Raw genomic sequence first — 15,014 nt, 5'->3', positions numbered from 1 at the left:
ACCTGTGGGCACAATATGTTCTAAAGTGAAAGTGACTGACAGCAGATTATATGTGCTTAATACACTTAGGAAATTTTCATTAGACTCAGTTCAACAGAATGGGGCCTAGTTTAGTTAGGAAAAGGTGGGTAGAGGGCCAAACCTATTAGAATGCTTGCTTTTACTGAGGCCAATAGGAAAAGGGGACCAGGAACTAGAGAAAAGGTTAGATCAAAAAGAATTAACCTAGAAGGTAACACCCACACACAGGAAATCAATGTGAGTCAATGCCCTGTATAGCTATCCTTATCTCAACCAGCAAAAACCCTTGTTCCTTCCTGTTATTGCTTATACTCTTTCTACAACAAAACTAGAAATAAGGGCAAAATAGTTTCTGCTGGGTATTGAGGGCTGGGGGAGAGGGAGGGGACGGAGTGGGTGGTAAGGGAGGGGATGGGGGCAGGGGGGAGAAATGAACCAAGCCTTGTATGCACATATGAATAATAAAAGAAAAAGGAAAAAATAAAAAATAAAAGTATAAAAAAAAAAAAAAGAATGCTTGCTTTTCACATTTTCCCAGTTCTTGATAATGTAACCTGGGGAAATTAGTGCATCTTTACTGAATCTGTTTCTTAAATGTAAGATGGGGGCAGAGCTGGCCTCATGGGCTCACTACCTGTACATTTATACTATAACACTAGGGCCGACACTAGGTTTGATGTTCTGCTGTGTCATTTTTTAAATTCTTAATAAATTTACCTGGCATTTTTCATTTTACACTAGTCCTAGCAGGTTCTGGATGGAAGTAATAACTACTTTGTAGAGTTTTTGAGAACTCAATGAGATAATGTCTAAAAATGTATAAAGTATGCACTATAAAAATTTAACAAGGGTACTGGCGAAATAGCTTAGTGGTATGGTAGGCCATGAGTTGGATCCCCAGCATTTGAGAGAAGATTAGCTATTATTCAGGCAAGATTTTAAAACTCTCCCATTTAACTTGCTTCCATTCTGGAAGCTACCAGCTAAAATACCGTAACTGAGAATACACGCAGGTAAAGGGTCCTTAAAATAAGGCTCAGTGGTATATACAAAGTTATAACAATGAGACAATATACTTAAAGGAGGCACATATCAAATTTTCATTTACTTATCAAGGCTCTCAAAGAACTCTTGAAAAGGTTCATTTCTTCAGTATGGCAGTCTGCTTTTCACCCATGGTCTACCACTAAATGGGTGTGTGACCTCAGTCCTTCCATATAAGTGGCAACAATCTGACCTGAGTTCTAACACACAGGTAGGATTTGGACATTTAGGAAATGTGTATGGAGGGGGCTGGCTTGAAAAAGGATGGTGTTAATTTACTGGCATGTGTTGCCCATTGGCAAAGAAAAGCTTTGAGATCATAGCATCAGAGCAGTATCCTGCAAATCCTGTCCCCGCCCTCTCCCTCCCCCATGGAACCCCATCCTTCCTGCTTGGCAAAAATCCCATAAAGAATTCAGGAATAGAGTGTAGGAAAACAATTGGTGGCAGATGAAGGTAAAAAGTGCACAATTCACCCAATAGTCCAGGGTCCAACAAACACACCAGGCTAAGGAATTTGATCTTATGTAGACAGAGGAAGTCACTGAAGTTTTATTTTTTAAGTGATTCCCGGTATATAGTAATTACTTTTATTCCTAGTCCCCTCCCCCAGCAGCAAATTTTTCTGCTGAAGCAATTTGTGCTCTTTACCTTGGTGAAACTAGTGCACCTGGCCCAGGACTCAACGAAGTTGAAGGAGGAGTGTGATTCAAATAAAATGGACATCATCCAAAGATGGATTTCTTCAGCTGAAGAAACTGCTCATGTAGTTCCTACCACATGTCAACAAGGTGACCTTCATAGTTCAAGGGCTGCCGTTTCACTTCTGCTTTCCCAATGCTACACACTAAAACCATATAGAGAAAGGAATTCTGGGAAATATAGTTCTTCTTAGCTACACTGGCAGTAAAAAAGCACCAGTCCATCCCTTGTCAACTTGGCATCAGTGCATGCCTCTTAAAATCATATTTAATTTCCAGATAAAGGCTCAGTAGTGAAACCGTCTACCTAACATGATGCAGCTATCCCTTATACAGTTGTAAACATGCTAACCTTTCCAAAAGAGGATATAAAACCCTTTTATCCATCTTTGGTTGATGTCCATTTTAGTTGAATCACACTCCTCCTTTTATAGCCTAAAACATAAAATGCAAGATGTAAGATAATAACTAATAACACATCTTATGTTCAATAGCAAGAGAATAAGAAGGGAAAAAAAGAAAAACACAACTATAAATAAATATGTATTCATGCCAAATAAGCATTGTGCCACTTTCTTGGGAGCAGGAGAAGCTAGATACAACTGGCTCCTTCAATTAGCAACTTTATCACTTGGCAGAGATGAATTGACATGCCCCAAACCACACAGAAAGGTGATCAAAGTCCTTGAGACTTTGGGGAGTTGATTAGCTCTGAGGCGAGATGGTGACGATGTATGGCTGGCATTGATAAGTGAAAGTATGCTGTTTCTGAAGGTCATTACTAACAGAAAGAAAAAGCATTCACTAGATCAATAGCTGTACACCTGGTGCCAGAGAATATACTGATTTTATTCAACAAAATGTCACATCTGGAACAGCAGCTGCAGTTGGAGTCACCACCCGGTTAAGTTTATGATAATCCACTGTTGTTCTTCAGTGTTATGCACAGGTCACACACACCAGTTGAATAAGGATGTGACCGGAATTACCATGCGTGCAAGCGTAAAGTGCTTGATGGTGGCAATAATCTCTGCAGTCTCTCCAGGCATGTGGCATTGCTTTGGTTTAATATTTTGATAGGTAAAGGCAGTTCTAGTAACTTCCTCTTGGCCTTTCATATCATAATAGCCAGCATTCTACAGACTAGGAGCCAGTGTGCAGACTCTGCCAGTTATTGACTTCATATATTCCAATTGTGCATTTCAGAACAGGGGAAAGACCACAAGGTGAGTTTGGGACCCAACTGGACCCACTATGGGACAGATTTGAGCCATACTTCATTGATTACTTGACCTCTATAAGTCTGTTTTTGATTGGTGGCCCAAAGTAGTGTTTTGGGTCTCCAGGAATTGATGTTGATTCAGACCCTTTTTGGTTTTTTTTTTTTTTTTTTGCAGTACTGGGGTTTGAACTCAGGGCTTACACCTTGAACCACTCCACCAGCCCTTTCTTGTGATGTTTTTTCAAGACAGTGTCTCACAAACTATTTGCCTGGGCTGGCTTCAAACTGCAATCCTCCTGATCTCTGCCTTCTGAGAAGCTAGGATTACAGGCATGGGCCACTGGTGCCCAGAGAGATTCAGACTCTTGAAGTCACCCATCTTTGTGCAGGAATCTGAAAGCAGAGAGTTATAATTGCACATTTAGGGACATTGCATTTTATAGGGAATAAAAGGTATATGAATCCTGTTGCCCAGTTTCTATCTACTTGATAACTTGAAATTTCCTTCTTTCTGCAATTAAAAGCATAAAACGTGGTTTGTCCCAGAACAAGAAGGCATACCTAGATAAGGACAGCTCTAAAAGTCTCCCTAAGGTACATGAATATGTGGCAACTTTAGTCACTCCCTACTTGACCATTTTTGCTTTTTTTTTTTTTTTGTGGTACTGGGGCTTGAACTCAGGGCATACACCTCAAGCCACTCCTCCAGCCCTATTTTTGTGATGGGTTTTTTTCGAGATAGGGTGTCATGAACTATTTGCCCTGGCTGGCTTCAAACCGCGATCCTCCTGATCTCTGCCTCCTGAGTAGCTAGGATTACAGGCATGAGCCACCGGTGCCCGGCAATAAATTCAACCTTTTTTTTTTTTTGTCAATGCTGGGGTTTGAACTCAGGACCTTACGCTTGCTAGCCAGGTACTTTACCACTTGAGCCATTCTGCCAGCCCTTTTGCTTCTTCTTTCTCCTCCTCCTCCTCCTCCTCCTCCTCCTCCTCCTCCTCCTCCTCCTCCTCCTCCTCCTCCTCCTTCTTCTTCTTCTACGCTTGCTAGCCAGGTACTTTACCACTTGAGCCATTCTGCCAGCCCTTTTGCTTCTTCTTTCTCCTCCTCCTCCTCCTCCTCCTCCTTCTTCTTCTTCTTCATTTTTTGGCAGTGCTGTTTGAACTCAGGGCCTACTCTTACCATTTGAGCCACTCCACCAGTCCTTGCTTTTATTTTTTGAGACATGGTCTTGCTATGTAGCCGTGATCCATCCCTTTATGCTTTAGTTATTTTTCAGATAAGGTCACATTTTTTTGCCTTGGCTAGCCTCAGACCACTATCCTTCTACCTTCACCTTCTTCATAGCTGGCATTACAGATGTGAGCCAGCATGCCTTGCTCATTCTTTGAGATAGGGTCTTGCCAACTTTTTTTTTTTTTGCTTGGGCTGGACTTGAAACTTTGTCCCCCCATCTCTATCTCCAGAGTACCTGAGATCACAGGTATGAGCCACCAAGCCCAGCACCTGACAGCTTTTATTTATTTATTTAGTACTGAGGTTTGAACTCAGGACCTTGCACTTGCTGGGAAGGCACTTTACCATGTGAGCCATGCCCCAGCACACCTGAGAGCTTTTTGTTTGGTTGTTTTTCTTTTTTGTGGTACCAAGGCTTGAACTCAAGGCCTACACCTTGAGCCACTCTGCCAGCCCTTTTTTGTGAAGGATTTTTCCAAGGTAGGGTCTTGCCTGGGGTGGCTTTGAACCAAAATACTCTTAATCTCTGCCTCCTGAGTAGCTAGGATTACAGGCGTGAGCCACCAGCTCCTGGTACCTGAGAGCTTTTAAATTAAGCCTGATCATTGCATGTACAGGTTCCCAAACCTGGTTTCTCATTCCAGCATTGGGGGCGAAGCACAGCTACTCTCAGGCCTCAAAAGATTTTACTTTCCTAAATCTTATAGGAAATTCTCAAATGTATCATTTTTTTCTGGTGGGATTGTAATTTGAACTCAGGTCTTCCTGCTTGCAAGACAGGCATGATATTGCTTGAGCCCCACCTCCAGTCCATTTTGCTCTGGTTAGTTTTGGAGATGGGGGGGTCTCACAAATTATTTTCCTGGGCTGGCCTCAAACCTCCCAACCTCAGCCTCCCAAGTAGCTAGGATTACAGGTGTGAGGCACCAGCACCCTGAGGAATGTATCATTTTAAAAAGAGTCTCAGGTACTACTTATGACTAATTGTGTTTGGGAATCAGTAACTTAAAGAATTCAAAGACAAGAGATAAAGCCTATGGACTGACCTTGATATGAACTTCCTATCTGTAAAATGAGGTAACACCCTGAATTACCTGATTGACCATAGAAAATGCTCAGCTATCAAAATCAAATCCCTACAGCTGGGAAGTAACTCAACAGGTAGAGTACTGTCTAATATGGCCAAAACCCTGGGTTTGATCCCCAGCACTGCAAGGAAAGAAGAAGGGCGGGGGAGGAATTCCTGTTTGGTCTGCTTCAGCTCACCTGTTCTCATTCTTCTTTTGTTTTTGGTGGGACTGGGGTTTGAATTTAGGGCTTCACACTTCCAAAGCAGGCACTGTACCTCTTGAGTCACACCTCCTCACCTTGTTCTTTCATCTATAACAAGGGCTATGGTGTCGACCACCAGAACACCATACAAGATGGGGCAACTTCTTGATTATGTAAGCAAGGCAGGGATTATAAACTGCTCAAAGATGGGTCATACAACCACAGGTTTGGTAACATACAGAAAATATTAGAGAGAAATATGCAGGCCTGAACAAAAGCAGCAAATGATAAATAATAAATATTAAATGAACATTAAAGTTCAGTAAGAGTAGAAGTAGTCCTTCTCATCTTTAGAGGCACAGGACTGAGTAACTCTAACATTTACATTGTTGTTTATGTGCTAGACCATCATGGGCTGAAATGTAGTTTTGCCATAACCCAGCCCCTCCCACTTGTGATACTCTTTTGCTGTAGAAACTAGTGGGTCTTCTCACAAATGGATATAATGTAGTTAAACTCAGCACTAAATTTGCAAATATAATGAAACTTCAAAAAACATCCCTTATGTCTTCTATTCTTCTATTATATCTGTAAACTTGAAAAGTAGTTAATTGGGAGGGAATAGCTCTAGAGAATCAAAATGTTCTTTAGAGCAGTAGCTTCAAATGTTGCTGGAATTAACTGAGTGACTTTATTCTTCTGGAGGAACTGAATATTGCTGACCGTTACATAATTATAATTAAGCTACAAACACTAGCAATTATTTAAAGTTTCTATAATTTGTGCTGCTTTGAAGCAGCATAGTACTTTTGTCTTTTGATTTCAAGAATTTCAAATTTAAAGAATATGTAAATCATTCCACATTTAAATTACAAAATGGGGCAATATGAAGATCCAAGTAGACTAAGTGATTGAACAGGGCAGCTTGTGAATCAATAATTTGATCTGGTTTCACAAGGATATCTGAATTAAGTGAACAAGATTACTGATTTCATTATTTAAGTAGTATGGACAAAAGTTAGGAACACATTTTCTTTCTTTCTTTCTTTCTTTCTTGGCAGTCCTGGGGCTTGAAACTTAGGGCCTCATGGTTAGCTAGGCAGGCACTCTGACTGCTTGAGCCACTCTGCCAGCCCTTTTTGTGATGGGTATTTTCAAGGTAGGGTCTTGAGAACTATTTGCCGAGATGACTTCAAACTGAGACCCTCCTGATCTCTGACTCCTGAGTAGCTAGGATTACAGGCATGAGCCACCCCAACCCCAAAATAAATCAAAAGAAATTTCAAAAACAAAGCATTTCAAATTCCGTGTGCATGATTGCAGCACGCTTGGAGAAACTCTCGGTCAGACCTGTGTTATTATCAGTTGTGTTTAACTGTGTGATCTGCTGAATGTTCCCCTGCTCTTCATTTTGTGAAAATATATCTCCCAGAAAGCAAATGGTGCCCAAAAAAGCAAGGCAAAAGTTAAGGTAATCTTCCCACAACCAAAAGGAAATGAAACGTGCGTAGTTGAAGTGATCAAGTGAACATTGTAGCTCTGTTGAAAGGAGGCATGTCTTTAGTGAAAGTTGGGAGAATTATGGGAAAAATGAATCAAACATCTGAAGTGCAGTGGTCAACTCAATGCATGGTCAACTGAGCATGTGTGGTGTTTCCTCAATGGTAGGCTCCTTGGACCCACATCCCTGGTGGATACCAAGGGTCTACTGTATGTGTGTATGCATACACAACACACACACACACACATAAATATATGTAACATATATATACCCATACATACGTGATTATATATACACATGCATATACAAATGTACATACGCACATATGGATATTTTGCCTGAACCATTTGAGTGATAAGTTTAAAAAAACAAAACAAAAACCTGAAAAGCCAGGCACCAGTGACTCACGCCTATAATCCTAGCTACTGGGAGGCTGAAACTGGGACTATTGTGGGTTGAAGCCAGGCCACACAAAAAACGTTTGTGAAACCCATCGCAACCAATAGCTGGGTGAGGTGGTACATGTCTGTCATCCCAGTAATGGCAGAAAGCTTAAAACCAGGACAGCCTAGGACAAAAGCAAGACCCTCTTTCCAAAATAACCAGAATAAAAAGGGCTGGAGGTGTGGCTCAAGTAGAGAGCTCCTGCCATGCAAGCACAAAGCTCTGTGTTCAAGTCCTAAAACAAAACAAGAAAAAACCTTAAACACTTCATTGTGTATTTCCTCAGAAAGCAAGCCCAGCCATCAAAATCAAGATAGCGACAATGACATAATACAACCATCTAATCTATAGCCCTATTCAAATCCCTCAAATAATATCCTTTGTAGCAAAAACAAATCAAATGAAAGTTATTTTTGCTTCCAGCCCAGAAACCAGTCCTGGAAAACTTGTTCATGACCCTATTGTCTTCTTAGTCTGAAGCAGTTTTTTCTTTGTCACCCATAACCTTGGCATTTTTGAAGAGTACAGGGTGGTTATTTTGGAGAATATTACTCAATTGGGTTTTCCTTGATGCTTTCTGATGATCAAATTTAGATTATGCATCAGAGAAGGAATGTCATAAAAGAGATGCTTTGTTCTTCTGGTGAATCTTATCAGGAAGCACTCTATATTCATTTGTCCCATTACTAGTGAGGTGAACTTAGATGGAGGTTATCTGCCAGGTTCCTTCATTGTAAAATTACTATTTTTCTTTGTAATGAATAAGTAATTTGTGGGGAAGATTCTCTGAGACCATGTAAGTATTCTGTTCAACAAACCTTCACCCACTAATTTTTCACACCCATCCATGTTCTTATCTAAATATTACTGTGACAATTGCTAATTGTGAACTCCATCAATCCTTCTAGATTTATTAGTTGGTATGCTACTATAAGGAAGCAGCTTCCTTCTTCCCCATTTAGTCCATCATTTGTTTTTGCCAGTATGATTAGTATATCTCTATTTTATTCAATGAGTTATTAATACTAATATCATTTATTTTCACATTCATGCCACCCCAGATTTGACCTGTGGGGATCCTTTTAATCTGATCCTTTATTCTTTGGACAAATTCTCAACAAGTTAAAGCCCTTCCTTATTTTCTGGCACAGCAAGAGATGCTCCAGGCTCACTTGACACATTTTTCTACTCCAATCTTTAGAGTCAGTCATTTCTCTAAGGAGCTGTGGTTCCTTTTAGAGAACAGCATCTAGAAACCAAAATCTAGGAGCAAAATATGCTTATTGCTCCTAGGATGTCGTTGCTGCTAGGCTGTTTCTGTGGAGTATAATGTGTGCATGTGTATATGTACATTCCTGATAGAGTGGGAGTCCCTGCCAGCTGGCTCCTGTGGCCTGTAACTTTTTGAGCATGTCATTATGACCTCATGCAACATATTCCTGGCTCACTTGTACTTTTTTGTCCTAGCTCTGGAATCAGTCACTTCTCTAAGAAACTCTGGTACCCTTTACAGGGAATGGTATTTAGAAAGTAAAACCTGGGCATGCTTTAATTCTTTCTAAAGGCATGGCATTACTGAGTCCACGCATGCATTCTGAACTGCAGAATTAGGTAGGGCTCATTTGCTCAGGCTGAGAAGGTGTTTATGTCCTTTACACTATAAGACTAAAATTCCACAGGATTGGTTTTGCACTTATAGTGCCAGCCATGTATAGAAAGTGTTCCATAAATACTTTCTGAATGATATACATGTTGCCAAGCCTATTTGTGAGAAATCTGTTTGAGATATGGTTTCAATTCCAAGTTCAAAGGTCACTACAGAGCAGTTACATTCTCTGCATTTATTTGTTAGTCACTGAATTACAGACTCATAGCTTAAAATAGACTTCTCTGCCTTACAGCTTATCTTGCCATTTTTATTGCATTAGAACCTGTAGAAGCTAACAGCTTAGTCTACAAAAATTATTTTTTTATTGCTCCCTTTTCAGGGTACTCAGTTTTCTAAATGGTTAGGAAATTTTAGTAAATTTACTTCACTGAGACTGACATTATTGACCTCTATAAGGTCTGAGTTGCTAATTAAAAATACATAGTTTAGTAGAACATTTTATGTCTATTTTCCTTGAAAAAACTGGGATTATAGTCATTCTATCAAGAAAAAAGAAACACCACTATTTATTTTAACAGAATGTTTTCTATGGGAGTTGTTTAAATAGGCATTGGAGAACAAAAAAGGCACAAAGGAAGATGGAGGTCGCAGAGACAGTAGTTACTACCCCTGGAGCCAAAGACACAGAGAAAAGAGCTTGACATTTTCAGAATTTAGGAGCAGGCAGGTAAAAATAGAAATAGACCTGTAGAAAGACTCTGGGAAGGCTCTGCCTGACTGGAGCTGGTGTCTCTGAGGAGGCTCAATGAGGCTGATGCTGGAACACTGGGAGAGCTGGAGACAGAAACCAACTGTTGACGCCAGAAAGGAAGATCTGCAGGATTCTATCAGAAACAGAGCCATGTCCCATCTCTCTCTCTCTCTTTCTCTCTCTGTTACTAGAGTTTGAACTCAGGATCTGCCATTCAAGTGCTGTACCAGTTGAACCACACACCCAGTCCTTTTGCTTTTAGTTTGCTTTTCAGGTAGGGTCTTAAGCTTTTGCCCTGGCTGGCCTTGAACTCTCCTACCTCCACTTCCTGCGTGGATGGGACCACAGGTATGCGCCACCATGCCCTGCCTGAGATTTGATTTGTAAACCATTGGAAAACTGGAAGATGAACATCAGTAGCAGGAGAGCTGTTATATATGCTACTTGAGAGATAAAAAGAGCCAAAAAAAAAAAAGAAAGATCGTAACAGGAAGAAACTTAAGCAAAATAAATACAGCTGACTTTGGTCCCACTTGGGATTAAATTTTCATGCTATAGATGCTTTTGTCTGTAACACAATGCAACCTAAAGAGGGAAAGGAGCAGAAAAAGAGAGGACGGAAATTTACCTTAGCTTTCAAGATGTATGCTGACAGTAACTACCCAAATGGCACATACAGTTTGGCCCAGTTATTTCATTTCTGGAATTTTATGCTCATAACATATGTGCAAAATGGTGTGTATACAAAACGATTTGCAGCATCACTTATAACTACAACAGCTTGAAAGAGTTACATTGCTAATGGAAAATAAATGATCTTGAACTTGTTTAATAAACCTTTCTAATCAGATTATAGCATACTTGAAATAATAAAGTAAAATTAAGGCTGCTTATCTCCTGTTTACTGATTTTCTGTTACTCTATCTTTATGCCCACTGCAGTATACTTACATGAATATAATAAAGTCTATCTATCTATATATATATGGGAGGGGAGAGGGTCTCACTCATGACCCTCCTGCTTCAGCCTCCCAAGTGCTGGGATTACAGGTGTACACCACCATGCCTAGCTTCTTCTTTTATTCCCCCTGGGCAAAACATCTGTCTCAGGATTTATTACAACACATTGTTTTCAAATACAAAAAGAACAGGAAAGTGCAGCCAGGTGGGGCAGGGGGCCAGCACCCTGGTCCTCAGGGACCAGGAGCCTACATGCCTGACTTCCAATACTAGTTTTGATACCGAATGCAGTAGGAACAAAAGTAACTGCAACTTGACACTTAATAACAAATGAGTATTGGTAAGGCTCTCCTACAGCAAGCAGAAATGTTACCAACTACAGAGTACATATACAGCGACACCTAGTGTATCCTTTTAATAAAATCCTTTAGACTTGATTTTTGTATCTTACTGGGTTTTGCATCCAAGGTGGCCTGGATCAGGTCCTGAGCCCTCCCTAGTCAGGCTCTGGTGAGCTTCACACTATGCTGTGATTTTTAAAGGACAGATATTGAGCATCTTTCCTGGTGCTTATTGGCTATTTGTGTGTTTTCTTTGTAGAACTGTTATCTTCAAGTCATTGTTTTTTTCTTTCCAAGATCAGTTCTTGCTGTATAGCCCAAGTTGGCCTTAAAGTCGCTATGTAGCTCAGGCTGGCCTTGAACTCACTATCCTCCCTGGCTCCATCTCCTGGGTGCTAGGATTACAGGTGCACTCTACCACATCTGGCAAATTCCTTTACTCTTTTTTCTTGGCAGTATAGGAGTTTGAGCTCAGGGCCTCGAACTTGCTAGATAAGTGCTGTAAGTAAGTTCTTTATACATTCTGGGTAAGATCTCCACGGCAGATTTTGCAAATATTTTGTCCTGGTCCATAGGTTGACTTTTACTCTATTGTGTCCTTTATTTAAAGCAGTGTTTTTTTTTTTTTTTTAGTACTAGTGTTTGAACTCTGGATTTCACATTTGCAAGAGACACCTCTAGCCCTGTAATTTTGTAAGTGATGTAATCCCATGTCTATTTTTGTTTTTGGTGTTATAGCAAACTAGTCGTTGCTCAATATGTCATGAAGCTTCTCCATTTTATTCTAGGAGTTTTATGTCTTCCATTTAGATCTTTAATCTATTTTGAGTTAATATTTTGAATGGTGTAACGGTTCAAATTCATTCTTTTGCATGTAAATATCCAGCTGTCTGATAGTGTCTGGAGAATATATTATCTTTCCTCATGAGTGATATTGGTATTGCCCTCGTTGAAAATCATTTGACTATGTATAAGGGTTATTTCTGGGCTCTCTAGTCTATTCCATTGGCTATTCTTAATTTAGTGGTTCTGGGAATTGCTAAGCAAGCACTCTACCACTTGAGCTATCCCTTTAGTCCTTCACTGGTCTTTATATCTGTCCTTATGCCAGACTCTCTCTGTTACACACACACACAATTGTGGTAGTAGGCACTAGGGTTTGAACTCAGCCATGCACTCCCTAGGCTAGCAATCTACCACTTGAGTCACTCCAGCTCGTCTCTTTATAGGTAACACATAAGCATCCTTAAACAATATCTTTATGTGCTTTTAGACTTTTATTCTTTGGAATGCTGGGGATCAAGTCCAGGGCCATGTATGGTAAGCAGGCACTCTGTTACCCAGTTACTACCCTGTCTCTTCAATTTTTTATTTGAATCATATAATGCATTATTTTTTAAACTTGCATCCTTTGCTCAAAATTACAAAATTCACCTAGGCCATATAGCTGTAGTTCACATAATATTCTATTGTATAAATACACAATTTGTAGACCCGTTTTACTACAGGATGGTTTTAAGTTTCCAGCTTTTGATAACTATTACAGTGCTGCCATAAACTTTCTATGCATTCTGGTACACAGGTCTAGCAGTTTCCCTAGGGCATATAGCTAGAGTGATGGGTACTCATTTGGTGGGCACACCTGTAGTCAATGTTTATGTGCTTTACCTGTGTTTTGTGTAGTGTATGATTATATAACTGGTATGTTATGAGTAACACTGCTATAGACACTTTCAAAGTCTTTTGGGGGGGCTTATGAACACATTTTCATTGGTGTATACCTATCAATGGAATTTTTTGCTTGTTTGTTTTAAAGAGATACTAGCCTCATGTGTGCTAGGCAGGGTTCTACCACTTGACCTATTCCCCCAGTGCCAAAACTGTTTTCTCTTTCTGGGCTGGGGATTGAACCTAGGGCCTTGAGCATGTAGGCAAGTGGTCTACCACTGAGATACATCCCTAGCCCTTCTTTATCCTTTCCTTTTAGCTATTCTGGTGGATGTGAGGCAATATGACATTCTGACTAATTTTTACCTCCCTGCTAACTAATGAAGATGAGCGGTTTCCACTTTTTAAGTAGACTTGGCCAGACCATTTGTGTTACCAAGACTTTTGCCTTTGTTTCAATTGGTTGTCTCTGCGGTGGTCAGGAAGCAGAGAAAGTGAATACAGGAAGGGTCCAGGGCAAGATATAGTCCCCAAGGACACCCCCAGTGACCTACTTTTTTCATCTAGGCCCCACCTCCTACTTTTCACCATCTCTCAGTAATGCTATATTATGAATTCATCAAGGGGTTAATTCATTTATTAAACCGGAGCCTTCATGATCTAATCCTCTCTGGGGGAGTCAAAGAGTCACTTCCACATTTAGGTTATATAAAAGCCGTGGCCTCAGTCTTGGAGCCACCTGGGTTACTCTGGGAGAATCCTACTCCTGTGGCATGAAGGCACTCAGGTACTATGATGCTTCCAGTAATAGCCAGCAAAGAACTAAGCCCTGCCAACTGCTCTGTAAGCTGGGAAGCAGATTCTGCCTCACCCTATCCTGCAGAAGATGGTACTGCAGCCCTGGCTGACAGTTTGAGTGTAATGTCTTCAGACTTTAAGCCAGAACCACCCACCTAATAACACTTCCTGATGTAGGAACCATAGAGGCTGCAGTCATTATTTTAGGCTGCTGGATTTTGAGGTAATTTGCTACACAGTAATACACAACTTTTTCTTTTCCCAACCATAAACTGTAGTAAATGATAACTTGTTATTAAAGTGAATAAAAAACACATACTTTATTTTTTTTCCATTTGAAATTACTCCCTGTTATAAGACAGATGTATTAAATTTTGGACAATAAAGTCAACAGTGGTCTAGTATGAAAGCATTTGGTCAGGACTGAATTTTCATAATCAACTTTGATTTATTTCAAATTAAGCTTTGACAAAATTTTGATTTTATCACAAAAAGAGCATTACTAGTATTTCTCAATATGATAAAGAATTAACAAGATCATTTAAATTGCTAATAAACCTTAATACCTATTAAGTTAATGGAATGTCCAAATGCTTTTGTAAAAAAATACTTCCCTAAGGTGGGCATGCTGGTACATGCCTGTAAGCCCAGCACTCAGAAAACTGAAGCAGGAGGATCACAAGCTCAAGGCCAGTCTGAGGTATGTGGAAAGACTATTTAAAAAAACAAAAAACATACAACACTCCCCAACTTCCCCAAAGAATGCCCCAAGTTCAAAGATTATTTCTAAAACTGTACTCATATACCACCAAACATACATTATAATTAGTACAGAGGAGACATGGAATATTTCCTGAAGGTGGCAAAATGTTGTAAGCAATAAATTTCCAAGAATTAAAAATATAGCATAAGCTGGGTACCGATGGCTCACTCCTGTAATCCTAGTTACTCAGAGGCAGAGATCAGGATTGCCGTTTAAAGCCAGCCCAGCAAGTAGATCAGAAGACTCTGTCTTGAAAAAATCCTTCACAAAAAAGGGCTGGTGGAGTTGGCTCAAAGTATAGGCCGAGTTCAAATCCCAGTACTGGGAGGTGGGGTGGGGGTAAGAAAAACCACATATATATATATCTATATATCTCCACCATCAGGAGAATATAACTGAATCACATGGAGTTCCCCTTGCACTCAAAATTCCATGTCTAGGGATGGTGATATAGTTCAGTGGTAGAGCACTTGCACAGCACATTTAAGGCCCTGGGTTTGATCCCTACCACCACAAAAATAAACAATAACAAGACAAAACAACTTCATGCCTACTCCTCTACCTCCTTCCCCAATCTCTAGTGGGAAGGATGGCCTGTGAACTCTGAAAAACTCTCAATGACTACTAATTCAATGTGGGACACTGACCACATGTGTTTGTGGCCTTTAAGACTGTATTACTAAT

This window comes from Castor canadensis, chromosome 8, assembly GCF_047511655.1.
Source record: "Castor canadensis chromosome 8, mCasCan1.hap1v2, whole genome shotgun sequence".
In the NCBI taxonomy this organism is placed as follows: domain Eukaryota; kingdom Metazoa; phylum Chordata; class Mammalia; order Rodentia; family Castoridae; genus Castor; species Castor canadensis.
The sequence above is the reverse complement of the archived record's forward strand: the minus strand, read 5'-3'. Positions refer to the sequence as shown.